Consider the following 12,652-nt stretch of genomic DNA (forward strand, 5'->3'; position numbering starts at 1 on the left):
GGGTTAAAAAAGCAATAAAAAAGTTTTTTTCAATTAGTATATTACAAATGTGTATTCTTTGTTTTTAAGGTCGAGTGATACAATATGGAGATGGTTCCGTCTACGCGTTTCGACACAGTAAAAGTGTCTTCCTCAGGACACTACCATCTTGTCACTTGTATTGTATCTTCCGATGATGTAGAATGGATTGATCCAGGTGAGTATAGTCAGAAACTCAAACCAGGTTTTCTTTCTCTGAGGTACAGCTACTCCATGGTTTGCGTGCTCCTTATGCTGTTGAATTTCCTTACATGGGATCGTGGTATCAACGTTTATCTGAAAAGAAACCACGTTGTGAATCAGTACAGTGTGGCCGGGGCCAGAGTGGGTAGAAATGTTCTATCGCTACAGATGAAAAGCTGTTTGAAAAGCTGCGTAGTTAACATGGGCGGCTTGTTTTAATGTTGAATCTTTAACGAAATCAATCGCGACTCGTGTTTTCAAATGGGTCCGTGCATGCGTATCGCACAGAGATTCTAGGTCGGTATATGGTCATAAAGCTTGCATACGAGTGGCAACGCTGCTCTGATGGCGGTATAGGTGTCGAATAATGCAAGTGGAGGAGATTTTTTATATATAAATGCCGATACAAATGATGATCTGTTTCGAAAGAGCCGCGTGGTTAGTCGAAGCAGTGTGGCGTGGCGTCTGTTACCTCATCAACGAAGCCACATATTTAGGTATTAAAGTGAGAATGTCTCTGCAGAATTTGATATAAGTGAATTGGAATAACATTGTTTATGGGATCCAAAAGCAGTTAGATCATTTAGATTGCTTGCATCTCACAATGGTGGGAAGATGTAATGTACTTAAGATGATTATCCTTCCTAGAGTTCTGTATTACTTTAGGGAGGTCCAGCTGGAATTAACCAAAAAACAACTCCAGGGAGTCCAATCTATCTGTGATAGGTTTATATGGGGACAAAGAAAAGCGAGACATGCGTTTAAATATATGATGCTGTCATGCGCTCGGGGGTGGACTGTCCCCAATTTTACTTTTTATTATTATGTATGTATACTTCAAAACATACAGATATTGTTGACAGGTGAAGATGAGTTGATAGCGGAATCACCACCAATATACCAGATGTTGCTAGGATTAGAAGCTAGAAACTTCTTAGCTAAGTTCTATGAACCAAGTCTTTTTTTAAAAACTCGGTTTAAGGTAGTGCTCGCAGTGTACAAGGTTTGGAAATTGGTACAGAAAATGTTACATATTTCACGGTTTAGTTACTGTACGCCGTTAAATGCATCATCTATTTTTCCCGCTATATTTTGGGACTTTAGGATGCCTGGTACCTTCCATCCCGAGCTTTAGGTTCCTCTTCATCCAGGCTACTAATAGTTCCGCGCTTCCAGAGAGTGAGGATGGGTGTCCGATCGTTCAGAGTAGCGGCGGCCAAACTCTGGAACTCCCTTCCAATATCCCTGAGAAGTCTTGAGGACCTCTTAGCCTTCAGAAAGGCGCTGAAAACCTACCTCTTCCCTAGGACAGGCTAAGCTGCTGAATTTGCTGGATCATGGGTCAAAGCGCCAGGATGCCCTTGGTGGTGACAGGTTTGCGCTATATAAGTATACCACAATACAATACAATACAGAGTTGGAGGGCTAAAAGGATTAGACAATTAGGAGATCTCTTCGAAGGAGGGACATTAGATGCATTTTTAGGGTTACTGAATCGATATGGAATCCAACAAAATGATTTTTATTAATATCTGCAAGTTTGGGATTTTTATTTAAACATCATATGGGCAAGGCAATACTTATATCCCCGATGGCTGAGCCAATTAGAAGGAGGGTACGGCTAGGGGTACTGTATGCTATATTAATCGAGACACAACCAGATGATATGGCTGCACAAACAGTTAAATGGAGTGAAAAGTTGGACCAGGAGGGAGAGTATGTGCAACAATCAATCGATATGGCAGGGAAGAATTTTTTATCGGCGAATTTGAAAACACGACAAGACAAGTGGATGATGAAGTGGGTGGGGGTCTAATGAAGGAAAGTGTTTTAGATGTAGTACAGAAAGGGCTGGCATTGTGCATGTTTTTTTCGATTGCAATGTGCTTCAGCAATAAAGGTTTCAAATAGACCAGTTCTTGTCGGAAATCCTAGGACACTAAATGTGTATGACAAGGGATATAATGTTGACGGTGGTAGTGGATAATTTACAATTGGTCAGCCGGCATATAAATTCGGACATATTATATTCATTGCATCGGCGGTGGCACGGTTATTTATTGCATCAGTCTGGCGGCAGCTGGATGTCCTTACGTTTGAGATGTGGCGGGCTAAATTTTATGACATTTTTCATTTGGAATACAGCCTTTACTCTCTTAAATCAACGAAGCGGAAAACAATAGGAATGCAGATCTGGGGCCCGATGGTAGCACATCTGTATTAATTGTGTGATCTAGGTAAAATGCTGCATGTGTATAATTATTTTTTTTCTTCTTTATTCGTTCTTCTGGATTTATGATATGTTTTGATATATTTTGTTATGACCTTGAACATCTGTGTATAAAGAAGGTGTTGTCATATGCTATGGATTGAATAGTAAATAAAAATAAAATAAAAAAATAAAAAAGAGAAAGGAGCAGAACTTGTGCTGAAAGCGTGGACCTGGGAATTTGCTAATATTGATGGATCACGGGGACGCTGGGTGTTGTTATTATTATTTCTCAGTTTTTGAATTGGTCTGCTTTTGATTGAACCAGCTCCCGGATGATAGAGGACGCTAATGTAAGTTGGGTTGATTCGCCTGCTGGGTTCGCTTTACTGGGTATGAACTCGATGGCGTTTATGTCTTTTGAATCCAGGGTGCATTCGTCAGCGGGTCAAATTCAAAGTCTGCTGCATAATACATAAAAGCCTTTTTGGCTCAGGTCCCAAATATTTGGCAGAAAAATGTAATCTCCATAAACCTAGCTGCCTCCTGCGCTCTTGTTGCTTCAGATTCCACATGTCAAGAGGGCAAGACAGGGTGGTCGAGCATTGTCATAAAAGGGTCCCACCCTCTGGAATACTCTGCCCCTTACTTTGAGGCAAAACACCAACCTCCAGGCTTTTAGGAAATCTCTAAAGACACACCTGTTCTTGACACCCTAAAATTTGCGCATCTCATGTTTCTGGCTTAGACACCCTGGAAGAACATAAGCGTGGATAAACCCCTCAGGGGGTCGAGTCTTGCGCTATATAAGCACATAAATAAATAAATAAATAAATAGATCCGGGGACGATTTGAAGAGTCTAAGAATATTCCCACGATTTAAAATGTCATTCGGACCCTGGTATACATATTCTGGTGTTAACACCAATTTGGTCTCAGAGTTGTTAATTACTGGGCTATGCGATTCCACTGTTATTGGAGGCTCAATGTGCTTAAAGCTCAAAGCTTAAAGTTTACTTCAGGTGCCTGTGGAGAAGGCTCAATATGTTTAAAGTTTACTACGGATATCTGTTGAGAAGTAGATATAGAGAGCAGAGGGAGTGTTAGTTGTTAATGAGATGGATGCTGCATTACACAAAGGCGCCATGGATTGTTGACTGGCTGAAGTTGATGAGTGCAAGTCGACAGGACATTTGACTGCATGTTGCAAGCATGATCTGTTGATCCCCGCTTAATTAGGAAAAGGGGCTCTGATGGCGGGGGATGACATTTGAAGAGACTTAGTTGTGGCTAACATGTTGACAATTGCTGGCTCCTCTGTAAGTCGCAATTTGTTGGCTCCAAGTGAAACTTGGGTGGTTGGATGCTGAAAATGCCTAGGGGCTTGAGGCAACTCTGCTACTAGTAAGCTATTTAGTTTAGGAGATGTTTTTAGGGGCATTAGAGACTGAGATGCGGAATCCGAACTGGTGTTGACTCCGGGCACTAGGGGCACGCCCCTTGATGTCTCTGGGTTTTCCTTTGAGAAATAACTACTAATAGTGTTTTTAGTTTCCGCTGTGTACTTATTCCTGCTTCTCCGCTGTCTTTTTTTCATGCTTCAACAGCCGATGAGTGTGACATTGGAGGGATGTTGCATCGGTGTGTACATTAGAATCAACTGACACCTTGGTTGACAAAGAGGGGGCACATGGGCAGACCCCACGGACTCGCCCAAACAAGGTGCCTGGGGCAGAAAATCAGAGTGCCTAGGTGTTGGTAGCCTCTTGATTTCTGATAATACTGACAAAAGAAATAGAGGTAGTGAGGATAAGGACTCAATAATAGGGGAACAGCAACATACTGATTGAACTAGTTGAACTTGGGATTGGGCTCTAGTTATCAATGAGTTGAGCGCCTCCAATTTATGGTCAATCCCAGCAGTATACACCGCAAGAGTGTTTAGACGGTCCACCTGCAGGTCCATTTTATCTGAATTAAAGGTCAATGCTGACACAGTGGATTTAAGGTTTGAAGTGTTGTAACTATAGCTCATTTGAGTCGAGCAATGGATGTTTTTCCTTGGCTGTGGACATTGTAAGCTTGTTGGTAAAATAAGGACAAGTCTAGAGATGTGTTGTTTTTACTGTCATGGGCCCCTTCTAATTGTGCCTTTTGATTGCTGAGCTTATTGAAGACGACAATTTGAAATTACTTGGATGGGTGCTTGCCAGGGTCGCAACTTGTGGAATCAGGATTTTGGTGCTCCCTGCTAGAGGATCCGTTAGGATTGGAGACTTGATAGCTAGGGGAGGAAACTGACTTGGATTCTGAGCAAGCTGAGAAGTTGGCAGGAACACCTCACTTGTGATAGAGGTAGATGAGGAAGCCGGTGCAACGGAAGGGTAGGTGACCGGTGGGACAAAGAATGACTGATCAGGGACCTGAAGTGCGCAGGAGGCTTCGGGAGCTTCTTTATGGTGAGATGGAACCCTTGTTGGAGAACCTAACGAAAAGCTGTCTGACCCACCAGCAACCGCATGAATCATAGGCTGAAGCGATATTTGATGCAGGATTGAAACTGGGATGTTTGAGGGAGGGACAGGGGGAGTATTAAGTGAGCTTAGTCTTAGCCTCAGAGCTGTTTCTCAGTTCCTAAAATAGTCCCTCAATGACACCTTTTTAGCGAAGATGTTGCAATTGCTGAAGGCCCCGATGTTGGCTCTTCATGAGTAGACCTTTCCTGGAGCGCAACAGCCCCCCGTGTTGCTTGGTGTGTAGAGGAGCCTTGGGGAGACCGGGCTTGGGTCAAAGATTGCCAAAGTTGCGGCTCATGCCCTGCGTCTAAGCCTGTATCTGAGCCGGTTGCGATTTTGCTTGTGTTACTGATAAAGTTAGGGTTATTGCTGCAGCGTCAGAGGATGCGTGGGCGGCCCTCTTGTTTACACTTTTTTTAGAAAGTTTAGCTGGGACTTTCCAGACTCTCCCAGATCTCATCGTTGAAAAGTACTGCAAATTAAATTAAATTAAATTAAATTAAAAGCCCCCGTCTGTGACTACCGTCTTCCTGCGAATGCACTCTATGGTGCAAAGAATGACAAAAGGAAGGGGTATGCAAATTTTACTATTTTAGAGTAAGTGGGGGACCGCTGAAAGCAGACCTGAGAGTGGGCCAGGTTGAGCCTGTTGAAAATAAAGACAACGAGGTATTAGTGGCTGGAGGGAGGGCCTAAAGAAGGCCAATAGAGCCATGAGCTTCAGCTGGATTAACCCGACTTGCCGGATTGTCCCGGGCTAGCAGGGCCAGTGCCTGTGCGACTCCCTAGTCTGTGGTGAGAAGCGGCTGGGTGGGGGGGAAGGAGGTGGGCAGGAAGGAAAAGGAGAACTCTGGAGCCCCCGAGCCCTCCCCAGCTCACCCCAAAATACCCCTCCCCCTCTTAGCAGCCCTGAGCTGCTCACCCGGACTTCCAGGTTCTGCAGATCCAGGCACACAGAAAAAGCTGAAAAGGTGGCTTGGCTCCTTTTCCTGTTCTGGCTGCTGTAGTGAGGTAACGGTAATTCTGGAATGGTGGTAAAACAGGCTTCACTACCCTGGTGGATGGCAAGGGGCGAGTGCGAGGAAGAGGCAGGGAAAAGACAAGCGGGGTGCTCCAGGTGGGATCGCATGCTGCACCTGATCTAATCAGGCCGCCTTCGCAATTCCACGAAGGGCTCACACTCACTGCGGCCGCCAGCTAAATGGCTGCCGCGCTTGCCACCAAGGTGCTTTCAGCTAAGCACAGATATTGAACAGCAAAATGGTGAAAGCGGTCGAAAGTTTCCCGTGCTAGCATGGGAAATCTTCAGGCTCTTCAGGCTCTTGCTGCTCGCTCCTGCTCGATCCTATTCGCTTGCTCCTGCTTATTCCTACTTGTTCCTGCTTGCTGCTCGCTCAGAAGTTTAAAAAGTACTCTTCCTATTTCTGGACAAGTGCAGGCTTAGATCCGGAAGGCCAAAATGCTTGAGGAAGACTGATGGTCAAGGTTCTTATTGTAAGTTAAAGGAATTGTTCAGTGTCCACTCTCACCAAGATAATGAACTAGTCCACTGTTCACACTTCACCTTTAACCTAAATTGAGATCCAAAAACACAATGCAATGACAGTGATACACCCAGAGCCAAAAGCACTCCTTCTTGTAAAACTTTCTTATCTAGTATGCTCCACAAGGCAACTATACAAATGAAGTAGGCTGAATGAAATGGACATTTTGCAGATTGGAGGGGTAGAGGGTTCATTAAAGCCCGGTATACCACCATCTAGTGGGTTTTTAAAAACGTTTTTAATCTAACCAGGGGATCCACTAATAAAGGGTGGTTTGGAGACCCCTGTGTTAGTTTTAATAATATTCTCTGCACCTTCCTTTTCTTAATCCCACACAGTCATTCTTTATGTTTATTTTGTCTCCCTATTGCTCCACCTCTGACGTTGGCTTGCGTCGGGGTGTGTTAGCAGCCCTATGATGAAGCATGACACAGATTTCTGTGGGTGAGGGCAGTATTAACAACGTATGTGTCTTGTCAATCTACCTCTAAACAATAGTGACAATTTTTGTTCAGCCCCATAACTACATGTGTGTAAAGCTGTATACTAGGAGGTCGGTATGGGGCTTTTCCTCCTACCTCTTTCCTACTGTGTGTGAAATTAATGAAATATATTCCAACAGGTCGTGTAAAATGCCCCAAGGTGTAGCCAGACATAAAAAACAAAACCCCTGAATAAATGCAGCTCTAAATGTTAAGGCGCTGTAGATGTTAATGTGCTGTAAATGTTAATGTGCTCAATATCCCTGCCTATAATGTTGTGGGAAGATAAGGATACTTCCAGCCATCCTGCACAGTATTTCAACAAGTGTTGACTCCCCCAAGATGGCGGCATATTAGGCCATGTAAAGTGACCCTGTATGACGACATAATCCAGTCACGTCAATGCCAGTCACAGGTTGAGAGAGGAGATGCACATGTTAGCACATGCTGCCACCAGCACGCTGGAATGAGGAACAAGATGCACACACACCCAGTTCAAAAGGTACCTTGCGTGTTCAACATCTATGGATGCACTGCTCCAATGACTCCAGTAGACGCACCCTACGGCCAGGTACCATCAAAATATAAAAAACAAACTCTTCTCCGATGAACTGATGTTCATCGCTCATGATGTATCATCCGTACTTCCAAGAATGAAGCTGATCAATAACAGCATGCAACTCTTTGAATCACGCGTAGGCTACTCCTCAGGTAGATGGTCGCCAAATTGTTGTGGATCAAATATGTAGACATACCACGATGATAAGAAGAAAGTATTTATTTCACCTGCAGAGTAATGCAATCCCAGCTTCCAGACCCACTTCATACCTCTCCAGCCTAACTCTCCTGCTTCACCCTTTGGAATGCTGCTATGGCTCATTCTGGTTTCAACCTGGAACCAGTAAGAGAAACCGACAACGGCAGTTTTGACTTGACCTCGGACCAGGATCTTTTCAAAATGACTGATGTATTGGGTGCTAAATTGTATTTCACAGAGGAACTTGTGTACACAAAAAGAATCTGAAACATATTTTTATCCTAGAGTTATACCATTATATAAATATTCTGGATTCAGAGAGGGAGAAATCCCTGTACAATCGAGACGGCAATAAATTGCAGAATTGATGTTGAGCTCCGTAGGTCAAGAGTCTACGAAGGTTGAGCAGAGAAAATAGCCACAGTGCTGATGAGGTCAGTGGGAAGGGCAGCGGTTGTATAACGTGGCTTTGCAGGAAGTAGGACATTCCACAATCAGTGCTGCTGGCATGCATGCACACAAAAGTAGTGTGCTGTGCAAGTAAGAAACTACAGGGGTAATATACTAAGGATTTGCGCAATTGCTTGCATGGCACCAGTCAACGCAATGAGAAGCAAATCAGTCCATCAATTTACATAGTATTAAAAGCCAAAGCACTAAATTGCACAGCGTCAAGCAAGCTCCTGTGCTTGTTAATGAATAACCTACCTGCATGTGAATTGCATTTCACGTGACAATAAAGAAATTTGACCCACATGACATGATATGAACCTATCTATAATTTCTTTGTTCAGCAGTATTTTAATCAGCATTCTATTGAAACTTCATTCAGATGTTCTACTTTCTAAATAATGTAATACTCTTCCCAGCTGAGTTCAACGTTATATAAAAGTATGTGAATAAAATAAAGAAAGCAAACTCACCATTTGATTTAAACAAAACCACACTTCATCACATGGTCAATTGAGAGTCTTGGAGACGCTATATACACTTCTTTATCATAGAACCGCTTGATAGCGTGGGTTACACCATTTTAGCTGTAATCTTCAGAATCCTAGGAATAAATGAAAGAAAAATACATGGCTATAATTTTGTACTAACTGGTAGACTTTCACCTCATTTTACAGTTACATTTTACAGTTAAAGTTCTCCTTATTGCATTTGTTGTAATAACCACAGAAAGTATTACATCATTACATAACATAGCATCTCTTCTCATGATTGAAAGAAACTGTGTCACGTGGGAATGCAGTCGATGAAACGGAGACTCCAATCCTGCCCTGGTCCATGAGATGGTGAATGTACTGATGACATTCCATGCATTAGTAATGTCATGTCAGATTGACTCAAATACATAACATTCAAGGGTGGTTAGTGCAGAGGCACCACCAGGGGTTTGGGGTGGTTCCAGTCCACTGCATACAAACATTCTCCTAACTCTAGAAGTAGAACAGCAGAATGAGGGTTGGCATGGGCATCCCTATTTTTTGTGAAATATGACAAGTTGAACAGTTTTGAGTTCTGAAAAAAGAGTATGCTTAAGTCAGGTCATGAAGCCATTTGGAATCACAGCTCCAACAAATCTTTTATCAGTTATAGATGTTTAGAAAGAACTGTGCCCTCTTTGCACTTCACCAATAGGTGGGCGGGTGTTTGGTGCCTATTCACAAAGTCTTGTAAAGGCATGTAACAGAGCACTCTGCAGTATTTCTTTCCATATCCATAAATGTTGTTTGGAATCTGCGCCTTAGAGGTTTATACATTTCTGCATCTTAGACAAACGAGTAAGGCATGATAGTGGACAATCCTCTTCAGCCCAATGAGCAGGCTGGACCTCGTTGTTTGTCTGATGTGTAGAGATACAGAATGCAATAGATCAGATGTCCCTAATATGGAATTCCTCGAGCTTGAATAATACAAATTGAGAAACTGATGTAGACTACATGGCCATGACACGTACTTCTTTAAACAGTGTACATTAATATTAGAATTATGAAAATGGAATTAAGTATTGATTACATGTTCGATAAGTTGTAGAAAAAGGTGTACGAGGATGCAGGAAACCCTATACTTAGGTAATGGGCATGAATAGTGATCGAGAAGTTCTGGTGAGATGTTCTAGAACAAGTTTCTCCAACGACTAGCTCAGGACCTACTAGGGGCGTTCCAGCTACCTCTGAGTAGTTCCGTTATGTGTAGTCCTACTTAGTAAATTAAATTGTTTGGTCGAATTCGGAATGTCTCCACAATGTATAGGGTGTATTAAAAAGTGAAATCTGTGTACTTTCAGAGCTGTTAAGCTGTTGTCTCGCAGACAAATATATTTACGACTGATATTTAAAAGGCATATTTTTCAGTTTTAGGTTGTCTGCCACAGGCATTGTGTATATGAGTGCTACAACACAGAGAAGCCTTAAAAATGTACATTGATAAAGCTTTTTGTTACACCACTAGTGACATTTCCTGAGGTAATCACTGCCTAGTAATATTATAGAAAAGATTGGGGATTCCTGCTGTAGATGCTTGAGATGCAGTTATCACGGGCATTCCAAACAAAGCCCTCCTGCTGTGCTTCCTTAGCAAAAGAGGAGGACCCTGGCCGGAGAATGCTGGCATTATCCATCTTGGTAGTCACTAATAAGTGGACAGTACTGGCTTGGTTTTAAATGAAGACGTCCCTTCAAATAGCAACCACAATTCTCCGGGAGTTGTCCAGTGAAATCTGATAGAACGTGGACTCCTTGGCTGAAGAGATGTACTGATGGGGCTGGAGGGGCAACTGACTCCTGGAAGATTCCACAGCACCTTGGTGTGTCTTGACATGTCTGCGTGGCTGCAATAGTGTCTCCTATTAAAACGTCATTTAAATGATCTTCCTGCTCTGCTACGTCACTTGCATTTTTGTATCATTTGCAGGGCGGGTTTTTCTTTTTACCAGGTTACCTGTTGTTCGTCATGAAGTAAAACATAAAAAAGTAATGCATTCGATTATCCGGGATCTCATTATTTCCTTACTTATGTCGCTGTGCATAGCTGCCACTGTGAAATTTCAATTAATGAGCACACCTTGAAGAAGAAGCCGGCACAGGCAATGAAATAACATTGGAGATTTTGCTCAGGCATTCAGTAATGTCACAAACGATCTATTTTCGGTCGTTTCGCCTCCTTAGGCATTCTCCCCCGCACAGCCTTGTGAATGACCTGTCCACCCGATTCTTTCAAGGACTGAGTCATGGCATCTTCATTCAGTTTTCGTGGGCATGTTGAGCATGTCTCAGTCTCTTGATACGATGCCAGCCCACTCATCACATTACCATAGGAACAGAAGCGAGCAGGGGATGAGCAAGTGAGCATCTGTGTCCAGCATGAGCACCAACCATGGCAGGCTGAAGCTTCAGTGCCTGAATGTGCAAGGCACTCCCAAGCTACTATTCTGCATGATATCCGTCCATATGCATCAAACCAATCCCAGAGGGTCCTGCTACAGCTTGCACCGTCCACCTCACAAGGGTGCTTGGGCCACATGTATCAATATTGGGAATAGCAATTACCTCATTGTGATTTGCTGTGAATTGCAATTAGGTCAACGCTATTCCTAATGTATGAAGCTCCAGGAGTATCATTTAGCGATTCCTAGGAGATCGCAAATCGACCGACCTCGTTAACATTAATGAGGTAGATCGCAATTTTCAACCCATTAGGAATCGTTAAAAGCACGGGGAGCGGCCTGCTGAGGTCAGCATACACCATGACTGTAAACACTTTTAAATAAAGCAATATGTATATATTTTTTTTAATGCAGCCCAGGCATGTAAAAGAAAACAATGAAAACTTTTCTTTTCGTTTTTTTAAGAGCAGGCAGTGGACCATTGCCTGCTCTTAAAATCATTTAGCCACCATTGACTAGGGGGAATGGGGTCCCTTGCAGACTCCTTCCTAATTGCCAATGGGTTACCATCAGATTGAATCTGATGATAAATTGCAAATGTTTTGCGACTCCTATTTGGTTGCAAAACATTCATACATACCGCTGTGATTTGGTATTAGGAAGGGATGCCTTAAACATGCCGCTTTAAAATACCGAAACACGAGCCCATTTTGCAATTCAGTAACAGGTTACCAAACCCAAATAGAGGTTGGTACACAGGAAAAGCCTTTTGTGCATTTGTAAACAGCCCGATTCTGCGAATCGGCTTTTGTGAAAATGCAAAATAGCTTCATACATGTAGCTCCTTCTGCTAAATAATTATCAGAAAGGCATATCATAACTGTTAGTACTATTAGCAGCATGTTCGTGTATAAAGAAGGTAAAAAATTATATGCAGTAAAAAGTCAAATTATTTGAAGAGATGGGCAAGAGCCGGGAGGAGATTGAGGTCCAAAGTGTACCTTAAAAAGAAGCTTACGCAAAAAGTGGTTTTAGAAACTAAAAGTAAGACCCAAAGTAATAAAACTCATAATTGTAATTGCCCACTCAAATCCAGTGACTATGGCTGTTTCATTCAACTGAACACACCACACACTCGCACACGTGCCGGCATGTGGCAGGGCGCCTAGATTAGGTGGATTGCAAGAGGCTTACTTACTATTCCATCTCTAGCCCTGGAATATTTTGGGGAAAGTTACACATTCCCCAAGTATTGTTAGGAATGGTTGAAAAGTAGTGATTTTGAATGGCAGAAAGTCTTGCTCTGAGGGCGCATCTCAGAGCAAAAAACTAGGAATACCATAAAAGGGAAGCTAAGGGAGGAAGAGGTCAGAGAGTGAATGACAAAGAGTACAATTTCCACAGGGTGGGAGTGTTAGACCTGGCATCTTTTGGCGTGTTTTCCCTATCTTTTTGCTTTCTGACCTCCCGGTTTTTACTCTGCTTTTGCTGGTTTACTGCCTCTGCGCACTCTCTCACTGCTGTTCAGTGTTAA

At 42.9% G+C, this 12,652-nt stretch overlaps 1 protein-coding gene across 1 annotated transcript in view; it reads right to left on the bottom strand.

The window, feature by feature from the left end:
• Positions 1-12,652, bottom strand: part of PTPN5 (protein tyrosine phosphatase non-receptor type 5) — a 529,877-nt gene that overhangs the window by 405,013 nt on the left and 112,212 nt on the right. Inside the window, exon 2 of the mRNA XM_086957871.1 lies at positions 8,654-8,784. The gene's annotated coding sequence lies outside the window, so the exon portion shown is untranslated. The remainder of the gene's footprint in view (positions 1-8,653; positions 8,785-12,652) is intronic.

This window comes from Lissotriton vulgaris, chromosome 2_1, assembly GCF_964263255.1.
Source record: "Lissotriton vulgaris chromosome 2_1, aLisVul1.2, whole genome shotgun sequence".
Classification (NCBI taxonomy): Eukaryota; Metazoa; Chordata; class Amphibia; order Caudata; family Salamandridae; genus Lissotriton; species Lissotriton vulgaris.